The sequence below is a fragment of the Perna viridis genome, chromosome 1 (assembly GCF_037379345.1).
Source record: "Perna viridis isolate PV_CMFRI_1.1 ecotype Kerala chromosome 1, ASM3737934v1, whole genome shotgun sequence".
Lineage (NCBI taxonomy): Eukaryota > Metazoa > Mollusca > Bivalvia > Mytilida > Mytilidae > Perna > Perna viridis.
The window spans coordinates 68605706-68620769 of NC_142445.1; the positions used below are offsets into that span (position 1 = coordinate 68605706).

The 15064-nt window shown below is 34.6% G+C and overlaps 1 long non-coding RNA gene across 1 annotated transcript; it reads left to right on the plus strand.

The window, feature by feature from the left end:
* The first annotated feature begins 215 nt into the window (after positions 1 to 215).
* Positions 216 to 8504, plus strand: LOC148630125 (uncharacterized). The gene is made up of 3 exons (XR_015918496.1): positions 216 to 357; positions 4629 to 4686; positions 6767 to 8504. It is a non-coding gene; the product is annotated as an uncharacterized LOC148630125 (long non-coding RNA).
* Positions 8505 to 15064: the final 6560 nt, after the last annotated feature.

Below are 15064 nucleotides of genomic sequence, written 5' to 3' on the forward strand. Positions count from 1 at the left end.
AAAAAGGCAGGGCGTAAAATAATGTTAGCTTTAAAATTCCAGAATTAACAAAAGGCAAAATTCGAGATTAAAGTTATCTTAACCCAGGTTTGGTGTTACATTTTTAGCGTAACCCTATCTGGAAAAATTTATTTGGCCATAATAATTTGCAAACGGGATCAGGGTGGAATTTCCTACATAGAAATAGACTATAGATCAAGCAAATCGATACCATCGCCATTTTGATTTGTAAATAAGAGAATACCTGTCGCCGACAGACGTTATTTGTTCCCAAATACCACTGTGCTTGATGTTCAACAAATTTACCAGGACTGATTTTCAGCTCTCAAGGATTTGTAATCTTTGAAATACAAAAAGGTGATAAAACTGTCCCCACGTCGGCGTTGTCCGCACACGCATTGAAATTTATTTATGCACAAGAAACTTGTCACCGATATTTTGCAGAAATATCCACATTTTCTACCTTTTCAATGATATCTGTTTCTCAATGTTTAATAACAAAACCAAATTTCTTGCTGCATACCTTGAAACTACTCGATCAAACGCGGTTCGTATTTATTATAAAAATAATCAATTACAGGGTGGGGCACATGTCAAAAATTATTCAGCAGGTGACTTGATCATGAAGATAGTTCACTTAGTAGCAGTTATTTATAACCTTTTTTTATTCAATATTGACATAATCAATTAATTATTATATTGCAGTTTGTTTTTTTAAAGAGGCATGGGACAATTAGCCTTTAGGAAAGTTCTTATTACAGCCGGTTGCAATATACAAGTTCTAAATTTCAATACAAATTTACATGTATACTCGGCGTCACATAAATAACATACTGTTAAAATTTGAATAAAAATATTTTCTACGACTTTATTGACACCTACTGCTTTTAAATTGTCTTAAATGACTTGCTCATTTGTTTAGTCAAACGGCTTCTCCCTAAACATTGAATCGTTAAATTCTGGTCAGATTTTAATTCTCGGTGCCAATTTTTACATTGTAAAAAGTTGGCCATGTTTACAGTGATCGGGTTGCTAGGAGATGTTGTTTATGTTTAAATGGTTTGTCCAAAAACCGAAGAACCCAGAATGCATTTCAGCGTTATTTTGGATATCTCAGATTTATTTTACGCGAACAACGTACAATACCGAGAAGTTGATCAAGCAGACGATTGTTACTGGAGTTCGACGGGAACTTACAAACTTTGTTGTAAACAAATCGTCCCGTAGAAACCAACATGGCAGATATTAGTATGGGATTTTCCTGTAAGGATTTGTTACGCATGATTTAAGCTAATAAGCGACTTGTTTAGGGAGAAGCTGTTTGGCTAAACGAATGAGCAAGTCATTTAAGACAATTTAAACGACGGTAGGGGTCAATAAAGTCGTAGAAAATATTTTTATTCAAATTTTAACAGTATGTTATTTATGTGACGCCGAGTAGGCTAGTGAGTAATTTAAATAGCTCTGAAGGTAGAAATCTGTCCCTACATTATTCCAATATGCCTTTTTTTCTACCATAGAACACCTGTGTGATCTATTGGACACTGACTTTTTTTTAAGTTTGAATAGCTGTCAATATCAAATTTAAAGGTTAAGGTCATCATAATTGACAGCTTTTCAAAATTACAAAAAAGCTGTCCAAAGATCACATAGATGTTCTCTGGTAGTTAAGTAAGACACATTTGTATAATGTAGGGCAGATTTCTACCTAGAGTGCTATTTAAATTACTCATCAGCTAACCTAAATTTATATTGAAATTGGAACTGGTCTATTTCAACTAGCTGTAAATTTGTAGCTGACAAATTTTTAATTCAAGGTAAATAAATTGAAAACATCTCTTAAAAACAACAAGATTTTTAAAGAAGTCACTTGACACATATTTCCAACAGTCCTGAAATTAGTCTAGGGTTAATTCTCCATATGGGGGTATACCCCCTTCTATGGTGTTTTTTCAGTCTTCACAACTAACTTTCCAGTTCACAGGCTCTTACCATGTGGGAACCGTATGTATATATATTCCGATCTGTGGGTTCTGGCAATTTTATTTTTAACTTCGGAAACCACAATTTGATATGGTATGCAAGTGGGGTGAATGTGCTTTGAAATGAGGCTATTTTATACAGAGTTAGATAAAAAAAATAAGGACTTGACAGCTGAACAAGAAGTCATTAGTTGAGAAGGCCACAAAAAGTTGTGATTTTTTTTTAGGGGTAAGGCTCAATTCTTGACCTGTAACAACAGAATATCAACCCCATATACTAACCACTTCCGGTTTTAGGCCAATCGGAGGCCAAAATTTGCAAAAAAGCCAAATTTTTTCTCATGAGTGACCCCTGTTGAGACCCTTGACCTTCTACTATGATTGTAATGAACAATTTTTGACTTAAATTACGATTAGTGGGAACAAGCTTGGGAAAAATTGCTCTTTAGACACTGTCTTATCCCTGGTGAGCACCACATCCGGTGAAAAATGACAAAAAAATCACCAAAAATGACCATTTTAAGGCTATAGGCCCATTTTTTCATGTTTTTTTTTTTTTTTTTTTAACTCATTATGGAAGTGTCATATTTAATTTATAAGTGGGAATAATTATTGTATTTGAAAAATCTTCCCGCAGAAGGTACACTTTAGTATTAGCTGAATTAGTTGCTTAAGGTTACAAGCCTTGAAATATTGTATTTTATTTGGGTCTGTAACTTTTATCCAATAGATAAACCGAGCCAAGCAAAAAGTATCAGGGGCTAAACATCTCTCATAATGCAGGGGCAGACCTACATGTACATGTATACAGTTTTCAATGGAGAGGGGGCCAGTGTTCTAGGCTTTTCATCGCTCAATTTTGCACAAAGTAACAAATGTTTCCAACTAGTAAAAGGGGTGTCTAACTGGGAAAGCCCAATATGGCTTGTTCAGGACTGTATGTTTAATGAAAGAATGACCCATTGATGAAGCAGTTGTGTAAAACAGAGTAAATTTTACCACAAAAAGTTTTGTTAGGATTTCCTTTTTAGCTCACCTGGATGAAAGCCACGTGAGCTATTGCTGTCACTTGTCGTCCATCACCATCTTTATCAATTTTTCAAAACTCTTCTCCTCTGACACTACTTGACCAATTAGAACCAAACTTGGTTTGAATGTTCCTTGGGGTATCCTGCATAGAACTGATTTGGGGATTTTTGATCTGTTGAAAAACATGGCCGCCATTACTAAAAATTAAACATAGGGGTCAGACAGTGGTTTTTCACATATATCTCCAAAACCGTTAGGTTTTGCTAAATTCTGACATGGATAAAAGTGTTCAGCATGATGAGATCTATCTGTGGTCAAATTTTCATTCTAATCTGTTAAACCATGTTGGAGTTAATGCCCTTTTTCAAAATTTTTTGCTATTTTTTGTTATTTCTTTCAAAAATCTTCTTCTCTAATATTAATTGAACAATTGGAACCAAACTTGGTGTGAATGTTCCTTAGGATATTCTGCAGTGAATTGATGTGGGGATTTTTGATCTGTCGAAAAACATGGCTGACGTTACTAAAAATAGAACATAGGGGTCAGACAGTAGTTTTTCGCATTTATATCCATAACTGTTAGGTTTAGCCAAATTCTTCCAGTTGCTGAAATGATTCATATTATTAGGACTACAGAAGTCTTTAGGGAGTAAAGTTGTCAGACGATTCCTTGTAAGAGTTATTGCCCTTGAGAAGGGAAAAATGACAGTTTTTTTTTTTACAGTTTTCAGCTAATATCTTGAAAACAATGGTAGAAGTTCTTCTTAAATTTACTGCCCTTGAAAGACAAAATTCAACCAGGTGAGCAATTCAGCCTCTGGTTACATTTTTTTTTGGTTCAGAAAATTTACAGCCAAAAGAGGGTGAAAAAAGTATTTCATTAACTTTATTCTTATGTCTGAACTGCAAAATTCAAAGATCTTTGACCACTATCATTCTTGACAGAATCTTGTCAAACATTTATTCACAATCAAAATTTCAGCCAGAGCTGTACATATATCAAGTTTGAATGTTGTGTCCATCCTTGTCATAACTATATTTAACATTTGTGGCTTTACCAAGTTGTCTGTTGCAAATCATTCTATTTAGTTATTAGAATATTCATACTAAAATTTGGTTATTTCCCTATTGCCAATCAAGTAAGGTCCATTTTATCATATATTGGGATCAATGCATATTATTGAGGCATGCTTTTTATGGGAACTCTGTTTAGATCAGCAGTACTCACAAACACCATTACATGTAGTTGTTCATAATAAGATAAATATAAAGGGGGTGGCACATCAAGCGGGAATGACATCTCTCGTTATATGGTAATGAGCATGTTTGTACATGTCCATTGGCTTTTTCTGTTTACTATTGATTGAGTAATTATATATGTGCATATCATACACAACTGGTGAATGTCAGGTTACATATATTAGGTTAGGTGGAACATGTGCACCATAAGTACTTGCACATATGTATTGGTGAGATAACCACAACTCTGATTTAAGTGTTACCTTTATACAAATGTTCATTTAAAAATAAATTGTTTTAGAAGTTGCTCCTAATCTGGAAAAGTACATGTACATTTACACGTATTGTGACATCAAATACTTAAATTTTATTATTTAGGGAACAGTGTTGAAGGAAAAGATTTTCAGAGGGTGCCTTTGGATAACTTCCAGTACCAGTAAGTAGTGTTACTCAGTGTTGTCCAGTTTTGTATGTTTTTACATGTACAGTATTCTGATTTAGTGAACTCTTCCATCACAGCTGTTTAATTGAAATTATCAATAGTCAGTATGATGTCAGTTAGAGCATTTTATTCTTTATTGAAAGCAATGAACTTAGTTTGCATTTGAAGATACAAAAATACAAATTTAGAATGATCCCCAAAATTTGCATGATGCATGGCAAAACCAACAGAAAGCATGCAGCTGTTAACTTCCTTGCTCGTGAAAGAAGCGTAAAAGTGCCAAATGATTGAAAAGCTATAGCGTGAAAATGTTACAGAAACCCTTTATCCTGGTTTTCAAAAACCCTTGAGCAAGTAATTTTTACAAAGATACATGTATAGTGAATCCTGCTTTTACAGAACACCTTTTGGACTTTAAAATTGCTTTGGTTTATACAAGTGTTCGGTTAATCAAGGTTAAAAATATATTTAGATTGATTTGATTTGAAAGGGACTTTAGAAAGTGTCTGGTTTAGAAAGGACTTTAGAAAGGTCTTCAGATTATTCAGGTTTCAGTTTAGCAAGGTTTCCCTAAAGATCATTTGTCCAGGGATCGAATTTCGTGTAATAGAAATGTCACTGTTGATTAAAAGTGAGTGATTTACATGTATCCGTCAATTGAAGTAGTCATTTTCAATACTATTCAACTATTTTTATTCAGTGCATCTTGAAAAATACTGATTTTCTCACTTTTAAGAAACGATCATTCCTAATTTACATAGTAAGGCATGTGTGATTTCCTTGTGTCACCCACAAGTGAAATCAAATACTCCTCTGTAATGTCATAAGATGTCTTATGACATAGCAACAAACAGGGAATTCTAAATTGGAAAAATAAATTTTTAAATTAAGAGTGAGAAAAAGAACCAAATGCCACCAGAAAATGCATGACTTGGGAATATCTGACACCTTGTTAGATTTCAATGTAGTCTCAACTCAGCAGAGCCTTGTTAGAGAACTGGAAATTTTTATCTCAGGTATCTGATATTTCTCCATCTTGCACTCTCAGTGGTGTTTGGTTGTTGCTATCCATGTTTTCTATCAATACAGCTGTTCATTAGAACCTTTAATTCCAAGGATGAAATGATTCATCGTGATATCAATGTATCATGATACCTTAGGTCAAGATACGATACAGGTAAAAATACAACTTTTTTTTTTCAAAGAATTGATGAAATACTAATGCAAATAGTAAATAAGGACATGTCTTGTAAGAAAAAAATCCATTAATCTTTATTATAGACTGAAACCAGGATTCAACTAAGTTCCTCATTCTTAAATCTGTTGAATGTTTTGTATTCCAAATTGAAGAAAATATATAGGACAACATGCTGTTATGTATTGTATTGCATGGTCACCCTTTTATCACAGTACATATCATATCGTGAGGTGGGTGGATTGTTACAGCACTGTTTAATGCCTCAGTAGAGAACTGGGAAATCATCAATGCATCTGGCATTTCCTCAACAGAATTAAAATTTCAAGTTAATGTCAATTTTTTTTATGTGAATAGAAAGCCTGCATTTGAAACAAAATTAATTGATAACCTGTCATGACAATTACAGAATTTAACTGATTTTGTTATTGAATGCCATTGATTTTATTGTTAGAGAAAATGATCCCTTGAAGCTTTTTGTTAAAAACACAAATTTAAATTTGTAAGTTATCTCCCCTGAAAAAAAGTAGATACACTAGATTATTGAATGGCTGTATTAGATATCATTTTGCTATAAATGAATTTGGTTTTGTTTATTTTGTTCCATTGTAGTAATGTTGACAGAAAATATAATTGATATGACATAGGTTAGAAATTCATAGAGAATTGGAAAAACTGTACTTTTAAGACAAACCTATGTGTGTACAGTTTACTATGTATGTATCATAATATTTTGCTGTTTTCAAAAAGTGAGTTATTACATACACTGTTCATGATTTTTGTTTTTGAGTTTCTGTCAACATTACCACATTGTGTTCTTACCCTGTTCTTTTTTTTTAGTTTTGCATGATGTGTTTTTTGTTGTTCTTTCCTGTACAGGTTTTGGTACTTTGACTTCTTGAAACCACCATGCCTTTCCAATCAAAGAATGATCAAGTTATCAAGCTGAAAAACCAAAAGGAACAAATGACCCTTCATCTAAAAATAGATAGAGTAAGAATGACAAAAACATTGCCAGAAATGATTCAATTTTGTAATCAACGAATGATAGAAGATCCTTTGATAAACCCAGTGAAGGATAATCCATTTAAGGAGAAGAAAGTTTGTGCGATATTATGAAGTCAGTGGTAAAAACTATACACTATGAAATATGTGAATTACTATGTTGTTGTTAATATCTGGAAGGGTGCAGTACAAGTATCCTTCTGATATAGGTCTTTGTACTAAACTCTATTGTACAAACATGTACTATGTTATTTATATACTTGTTTATAATTTAAATTAAAAATATTCAGTAAATAAATACAAGGTATATTATTACAGAAAGCATTATAAACAGTCCAACAAAAACTTTTTATTAAATGCAGATGATGTTATAGTTGGTTCTTCAGTACTTAGTTTTTGCGTAAATATACAGTCTAGTTCAACTTAGTTCTAAGAACACCTGTAGATAAGCTCTGACTAATACCAGGGGTGGATTCAGGCAGGGACATGGTGGGCATGCGCCCCCTAAAATTTGCAAAGCATGGGTTGTCAAGGGTAGATATAGGCGGTTTTAGCTTGAAACTTTAATTTCTTGCTAATTTTACCACAAAAGATATCTACATTGCACCAACTCTAGAAGAATATTTCGAAAATTTAACCTTGCTCTTCGAAATTTAAACTGTGCTCCCCCTAATCTTAAATCCTGGATCCCTCCCCTAAAATAGAAATATCATCTTTCTAAGTGTGAAGAATATGCCATTTTATCCTATATAGGTAACTTGTATATGGGGTCTGACATTTAAGGTTGTGCCATTGACAGGTAAAATTACCATTTGGACTAGTAAAAGTGAAATTGTACTTGCCAGAAAAACAGCCAATCAACATGCATGAACTTAAGGACCACTTAGTTTTCCATTTGGGCTAGTAGAACTCTCATCAACTTGCCCCATTGGATGAGGTTCAGAAAATGTTAGCATCATACCCTGTTATAGAGGAATAGAAGTACATTCAGTATATCAGCCTTAAAAATTCTAGTAGATTTACATCAATTTGACTTTTTTTTTGTGTTACTTTCTGAGTTGTTTTGTATTTCCTTTTTATTTTAATTTGACTAATCACTCTGCATGCACATTGCTTATGTGATTTCAGTTGAGTTATCAATGTTACATTGCATGGGTTTGATAGCTTAGCATTCCTTATTTCCTTGTATTTGGTGTTGACCATTATTTTACTGTGCATTTCATTTCAGTACATGTAGGTGAGAACTGTAGTTGAGCATGTATCATGCATGTGATGTTCCATGACAGAAAATTAAAAAAAAAGAAGATATGATTAAGTTGCATTACTGAAATCATTTCTCTTATGTACACCTCTTGGCCAAAGTCAACTTAGGTAAAGTTGGGCTGTGACCTGTATGTTATAAACCTCATTAGACAGGGAATTTAACCAGGAAAGTCAGAATCAAAATGACTTACTACAATACAACACTTTCACATTCGTTTCAGAATTGCCAGTTTTACCAATATGAAAATCTAGGATAGGCTGCCATTGTAGACTGAGTCTGTTTCTACCTGTGTATGTTATCTATGATCAATGTATATTATATTAGAATCAAATACATGTACTATGCTAAGTTAGTAATTTTTTTTCAGCCAAAAAAAAATAGAGTTTGAGTAATTAAATTTGACTGAGCCATGAACATGTAACAAGTACTGAAACTGAGCATGTGTAAGCCATAGAAAATGTCTTTGGTGTATTCTTTTCTTTAACTTGTGGCCTAGAATTGTGTGCAAGTTGAACTTAATGAGAGATGGCTTGTGTTCAATTGATTCTTAGAACTTATGTTGATTCAATATCATTGTAAAGATTCTGACTGCCTTCTATAGACAGTGTTAGTCATATCATTTAATCTATTGCCCTTTAAAATTAGGTTATTGACGTAAATGAGGTGGGAATGATTCTTGGTTCATTATTGAAAACGTTCAGGTTCATGTTAGAATATAAAGTAAAAATCCTCATGCAAAAAAAGAGCTCTGATGTTCTAACTCAGGACTGCTTAAGGACAATTTTAGAATGTCACAACAGACAAAGGAAATCAATAGGTAGATTGGCACTACACCAAATCCAGTAAGAGGCGTGTAATTAGCATTCAATGCTATCCATGTCACATTATCAGCCAATACTCTGTTAATTATAATAGATGGTTTCCCCACCTTAAAGGCTATTAGTAGAAATATCTGATTTGGCATCCGGGTGAATGTGGCTATGGGAAACTTTCTGTAGGAAAGGAGAATTACTCATTGAGATTGACCTATAAGTTGAGCTACCCAGGGTAAGGAAACGTAACACGTATATATCATATGAACACCTGTTAAAATTTAGATCATACAGGAAAGGATGTTTGTTTATAGCTGCGAATTCGTATCGCAAAAATAGCAACCTTCAGAGCTACGTAACCGCAATTTGTCTGTACATTCACAATAACATTCCGCTTGAAAGTGACGTTTTACGCCTGGGCCAAGACATCAACTGATTGTATTTATTTCATTTGTTTTGGTAGCTTCAGATTTTGTCTCCATTTTTCTATATTGCAGTTGTTGCTGGTTATTTCCTATCTATCGTTAAAGCAAAAGTCTGACTAGACGTATTGTTTGGCCGTGTAATAATGAGTCAATGTGTAACTGGAAGAAATTTAAGATATGGACAATTTGCTTCAGGGTCCGACATTAGATTTTAAATCCAGTTGCCTATCGCTACAAAGTTTAGATGACACGATACAGAACTTTTAAAAGTAGTCTCATATACGCTTCCGAATTCTGATTCTTTACTCATGTGCCATGTCGGGATTTCAGCTCGTGGGTGGATTGAAAATTTCGGGCGCATCTTAAAAAAAGGCATTGAGGGCTGAGTTCCCCAGTTGATGTAATCACTTCATCATTGTCATAAAGCTCACGAGATGGCGGTTGACCACTCAAAGGAAAATAGAAAACGTCAATCCATTTAGACACGAATTCTATTTTTTAGACGGTCAACACTTGTCACATGGGAAACTTCTTTTGTAATTGTTTCACTTAAAATAAATCATAAACATATTCTTAGTTGAACATTAAAAGAGACTAATTAAATTTGAGGTGTCTGAGAAATTACGGACACTCAAGAACATGGATTTACAGACAATTATAGTTGATATTCCAACTGACTGAGGGGGGTTTTAACGCCCTTGACCACCCTGTCGGGTCTCGAACGGACGGTGATATCCCAATCAGCACCGGTTATTTTTATATAATAGTGAATATGGCGCTGTCGTCGTCGTTCGTAGGTTTTCGTGCAAAAGCTTGAATATTAGTTGGTTGATCATAATAGTTTTTACAACAAGGTTCCAAACCACAAAAGGAAAGTTGGTATTGATTTTTGGGATTACTGTCCCAGCTAGTTTGGGATTAAGGGCCAAAAACAAACTTAGGGTTCGACTTCTTTGGCCGTATCAAGCTGTGCCCTGCGAAGAATTTCATTACCTTAGTAAAAAATCCACAAATAAAAAAAAGGAAAGCAGTCCCTGGACTTGTATTAATCATCACCGATCACACACTCTGTAAAATATATTAGAACAGGGTTGAATGACAAGTAAAAAGTGAGGTCAGCACGTTCTAGAATGGTTAAGTCTTCCCATTAAAATCAAATGGCAGCTACCCATCTTGGAGGAATCTATTTGTGAAGTTGAGTGTTCGATGCTTTGCCGGTCAGAGTCTTGTTTTCGGGAAACAGTTCTGACGCACACGGAGGTACAGTGCATACTATTTCGCAATTGCTCAAAAGGGAAAGATTTTTGGATTATTTTATGACGTACATATTTTGCCCCTTCTCAGCAGATGGTACATTGAATTTCGAACTACCTTGTTCATACGTCCAAATTCCTGAAGACCGTGAACAGATCGCTGAGTATTGCAGCTTTATGGCTGAACGGAGAATGTTAAGGATGCTGCAAAAAAAAAAAAATCAAAAATCCAGGATGTATTTCAGAAGGATGTAGAATATGCTTCTATTTGTATACGACCGCAAAGGAAAATGCGGTGTAATAATTGCATGGCACTGTCGTCGTCGCATGTACACGCAGTGTTTACGTGCATCAACTTGAATATTTGTTGATCTTATAAAATATTACAACAAAAGGTTTGCATTTAAATATTGGAGATTATGATTTAAACCAAGTTACTTAGGATAAAAAAAGAAACGGGAACAAGCGTTTCAATTACCTGAGTAAATGTGAATGGCCTCTTTCAAATTGTACTATAGGTGCAATACCAGAACGGGTAAACTAGGACTTTTGAGGTTGTGACTGGATGAAGAATTATGGACCGGAAACAAGCATTTTCTGGTTTGCAAATAATGACTTGAGTATAAATATTTTGAAATTGCACCCCAAGGTGCCATGTCTCCGAAGGATGGCTTAGGTTTATTTATAGGAGCCACATTGGTTCTGGTCAAATTCTTATCCTGCGTCAAATGTCCAACCGCAACCAAAATTTAAAGCTGTATCAATCTTGATTGGCGTTTTCATAGTTTTGTCGTTGTCCATAGACATTTGGCCTACAAGAACTTGATCTTTACGAAACTATACCACATAGTATACTGTATCTACAAATGCTGGGAGTAATTTTCGGGCTTTTGACTTGAACCGTTTAGGATTAAAATTTGCCAGAAACATGCATTTCCCTGGTTTCCGAATAATAACTTTAGTACAAATGTATTAATAATGTGCCATATTTTCAAAGAAAGGCTTGGGTTGATTTTCGAGGATGTGACTTTGACTGATTGGAAATTGTGAAAAGCCTTTTTCAAAGGAGATAATTAGCTGCGAAATTCTTTCAAAGGGGGAAATGTTCTGTAGAAATATTCGGTTTTTTATATAACAAGAAAAAGAGTTCGGTGACCCCTAATTTTTCTTTTTTTTAATATGAAATGTCAGTTAATTGTTCTTTATACAGATTTATGAGATATTTTATATACCAGTTTTGTGGAGTAGTTGTGCCTATAATGAATTGTAAGTCCCTATGGTTATGTGTGTCAAAGCCTGACATTGTGGTCACACTTGCCCCAACTTTTCAGGGTTTGACCACTACGGCCGTATCATGCTGCGCTCTGCGAAGCTTTTTAGTTTATTAAGTGTTAAAATTGTCTTCATTGAGGCTCAATTCTCCCGAAATCGTTAGACGACCTGTTCGTATATTTAAGTTCTGAAGTGTGTTCTTTCAATGTCATCTTAGAGAAAAACTAGAGAATTTTATCTTCAAGAAATTTGAGGTATGATCTACCTTGATTGATATTCTTGAGATTTAAGTGGTAGTAAGAAATTTAGGTTGCTCAAAAAATCGGAGTTGGAAGTAATCTTTCACGATTAGCAAACTAGAAAAGTCCTTCCCGCATTTGGTGTGCAACGGATTGTTCATATTTGAACACGCGTTAGTGTTTTCATGTACTTTTTTTGTCTTTTCAGAGTAGATAAGGATGAATAAGTTTCAGGAAGGTCTTCAGCAGCAACGGAAGCTGGTAGAACAACTCCGCCAAGAAGCAGCCATTCAGCGAGTACGAGTGTCAGAATGTATCGAAGAAATCATGAAATATTGCGAACAACACTCAGAAACAGACGTTCTTATCAAAGGTTTCCCAAGACCCGGAGACAATCCCTTCAAAGAAAAGGGCAACTGCTCTATCTTATAGTGGCTTATTGACACATCCTTCTTTTAAAATTGTCAAATTCATGTCTCATTTTATATGTAAATCTCGGCACGTGATAAAGTTCATTTGCATGGACTGAATGGACACGGGAGACAACATGCGCGTTTTCATATTTTGTTGTAAGTTTGTAATGTTCGTGAATACATATTGAAGGTCTCATTTGTAAAAATACTTGTCGAAATTCTTAGGAGATTACTCCGAAGATCACTCGCCGATATTATGGGTATGGCAAAAGGAGAATTCCTTTTGTATTGATATTGCATTTTGGTTGTGGCTTTATTTTATGTTATGTTCAGTTTCAGTCATGAAGTTTCTTAAGATAATCAAGTATTTAATCCCCTTAGTTTTTTTATGCGGGAAAGTCTGTGTTTAAAGTGTTTGCTTTTTAAGAATATTGACCCAGCTAGCAGGATCGATTGTTTTTGAAATCTAAACCACCACATTGTATTTAGAGATAAGCTGTAAATATGTAGCATTGCCTTCATTAAGCACTGTAAATGTATTGTGTTGTGATTTCTAATTTTTCGTTTTGTTTTGGCTCCGTTAAATTGTCCTGTTGTAGTCAGTCCGAAATTTGCAATTGACTACTACGTCAAACATAGAACTGTAATGGACATAGCTCTGTCCAGTACTAGGCAATTGTCACATTTCTGCTCTTCCTCCATACACTGCATGCATTGGTTCCAGTAATACGATCCAACCCTCCAGCTGTAGGATTAGATGGCGATGTAAGATGTTGAAACAAGTGCCTGTGATACCATTGACAGAAGGATCAGTGTGGAAAGTGAGCATCCGTCCCGACTAAGCGTGTCTCTGTTTTATTATTAAATGAAAAGTCTTTCTAGTTTAAATCCTGTAGGTTGAGGTTTAGATTTTAATTGGTCTATTGATATATATCAACCGTCTCGGCAAGTTTATTATTTCAAACTCGAGATAAATCTGTGTGTTATGCAGATTTTTTAATGCTTTCGTTTTGAACTCATAATTTAATTCGCCATAAAAAAAGAGACATTTCTGACACACCGATTAGTTGATTCACAAGCTACCAAATGGGAAATAATCTACTGAAATGTACTTTGCTTCTTTGTATATCTGTATATGAACCTTTGTTGTGCAATAAAATGCGTTGATATGTAGTGATAAAAGCTGTTTCGTTGGTTTGTGATACTGCAAATATATTTAATTGAAATGAGTATACTAATATATTTTCACAGGAGTTTGGTCAAATACATCCCTCAGAAATCAAAGTACTCATGTACTGTGTCAATTACCATCGATGAGTTAAGTCGATAATTCCGTTAAAAAAATAGTAGTCTGGTTTGCTGTTACCAGGAAGAAGAAAAAATGGGTAGGTAGGAAGAATAATTTGGTTTTTTTTTCAAAAACGTTTTACTTGACCAAATGGAGGAAACAGTCTATACTTTAACAGTGTTTAGTCAAAATGGCAATAAAATGTTTAGGGTAGGCAAAAAACCAGGGTAGGTAGGGGAACAGGAAACATACATTTTTTTGCCTAACAAGGCCAACATGATTGGTCTATGTTTTATAACAAAAAAATCAAAAACTGAAGTCTCCAAAGTCGTTAATCGTCTGATATTCACTGTCACTGATTTTGGCTTACTTTCAACATCCGAAATAGTACAAATGCGATATGCTTTAAAAGCGGATGACTTCCGCTAAGATCTTGGTTCCCTTGATATTATTGCGTACTCTTTCGTAACCGTTATGAACCGAGTGTCTTCAATCATCCGGAACAAGATTAAACAACTGGCAATGGCTATACATAGATGACGGTGTCCTGATAATATATATGACCTTTTTATAATCAACTGTAACGAGCGCCTGTGTTTGAATCGGGAACTTGGCAATATTACATAAATTCAATGCTAACCGATCATTTTATCTTTTAGTGTAAACTTTCCGTTCTAATACAAGCAAAAAAGAGGAACATTGTAGCGATCTTTGGGTTTCTTGTGATATTGAGCAGGGAACCAGATTTAAAAGCTGGCAATGAATATTCATAAATATCGGGGTGTGCTAATACATATGAAATCATGTGCGAATATTAAGTACTGAAATCACGAGTGCATGAAGTCGATAACAATATTAGGCGACTAATTAAGGATTTCAAAGGTCGTAAGGTACATCTCGAAGACCATAAATGAAACTTTCAGTCAATATCATGGTATTATGTTTTGGCAATGCATACTAGTCTTATCGGGTTGGATTTATACCAAAATGAAACCATATTTTATGTGCAATAATATCAAAGCCTTTGTTATGGCCTTCCAACTGCAGCCCCTCAAAAACAGTGTCTCCAAATTAGCAATTCCCGTTCTTCAGCATGTCTAGTTTCGTTTTTGGACAAACTTGAAGCGTCATCAACATCAATCAAATCACGTGACCAGTGACGAGGCCTACACTCCTCAAAGCACAGAATAATCTTAGAATCTCTTG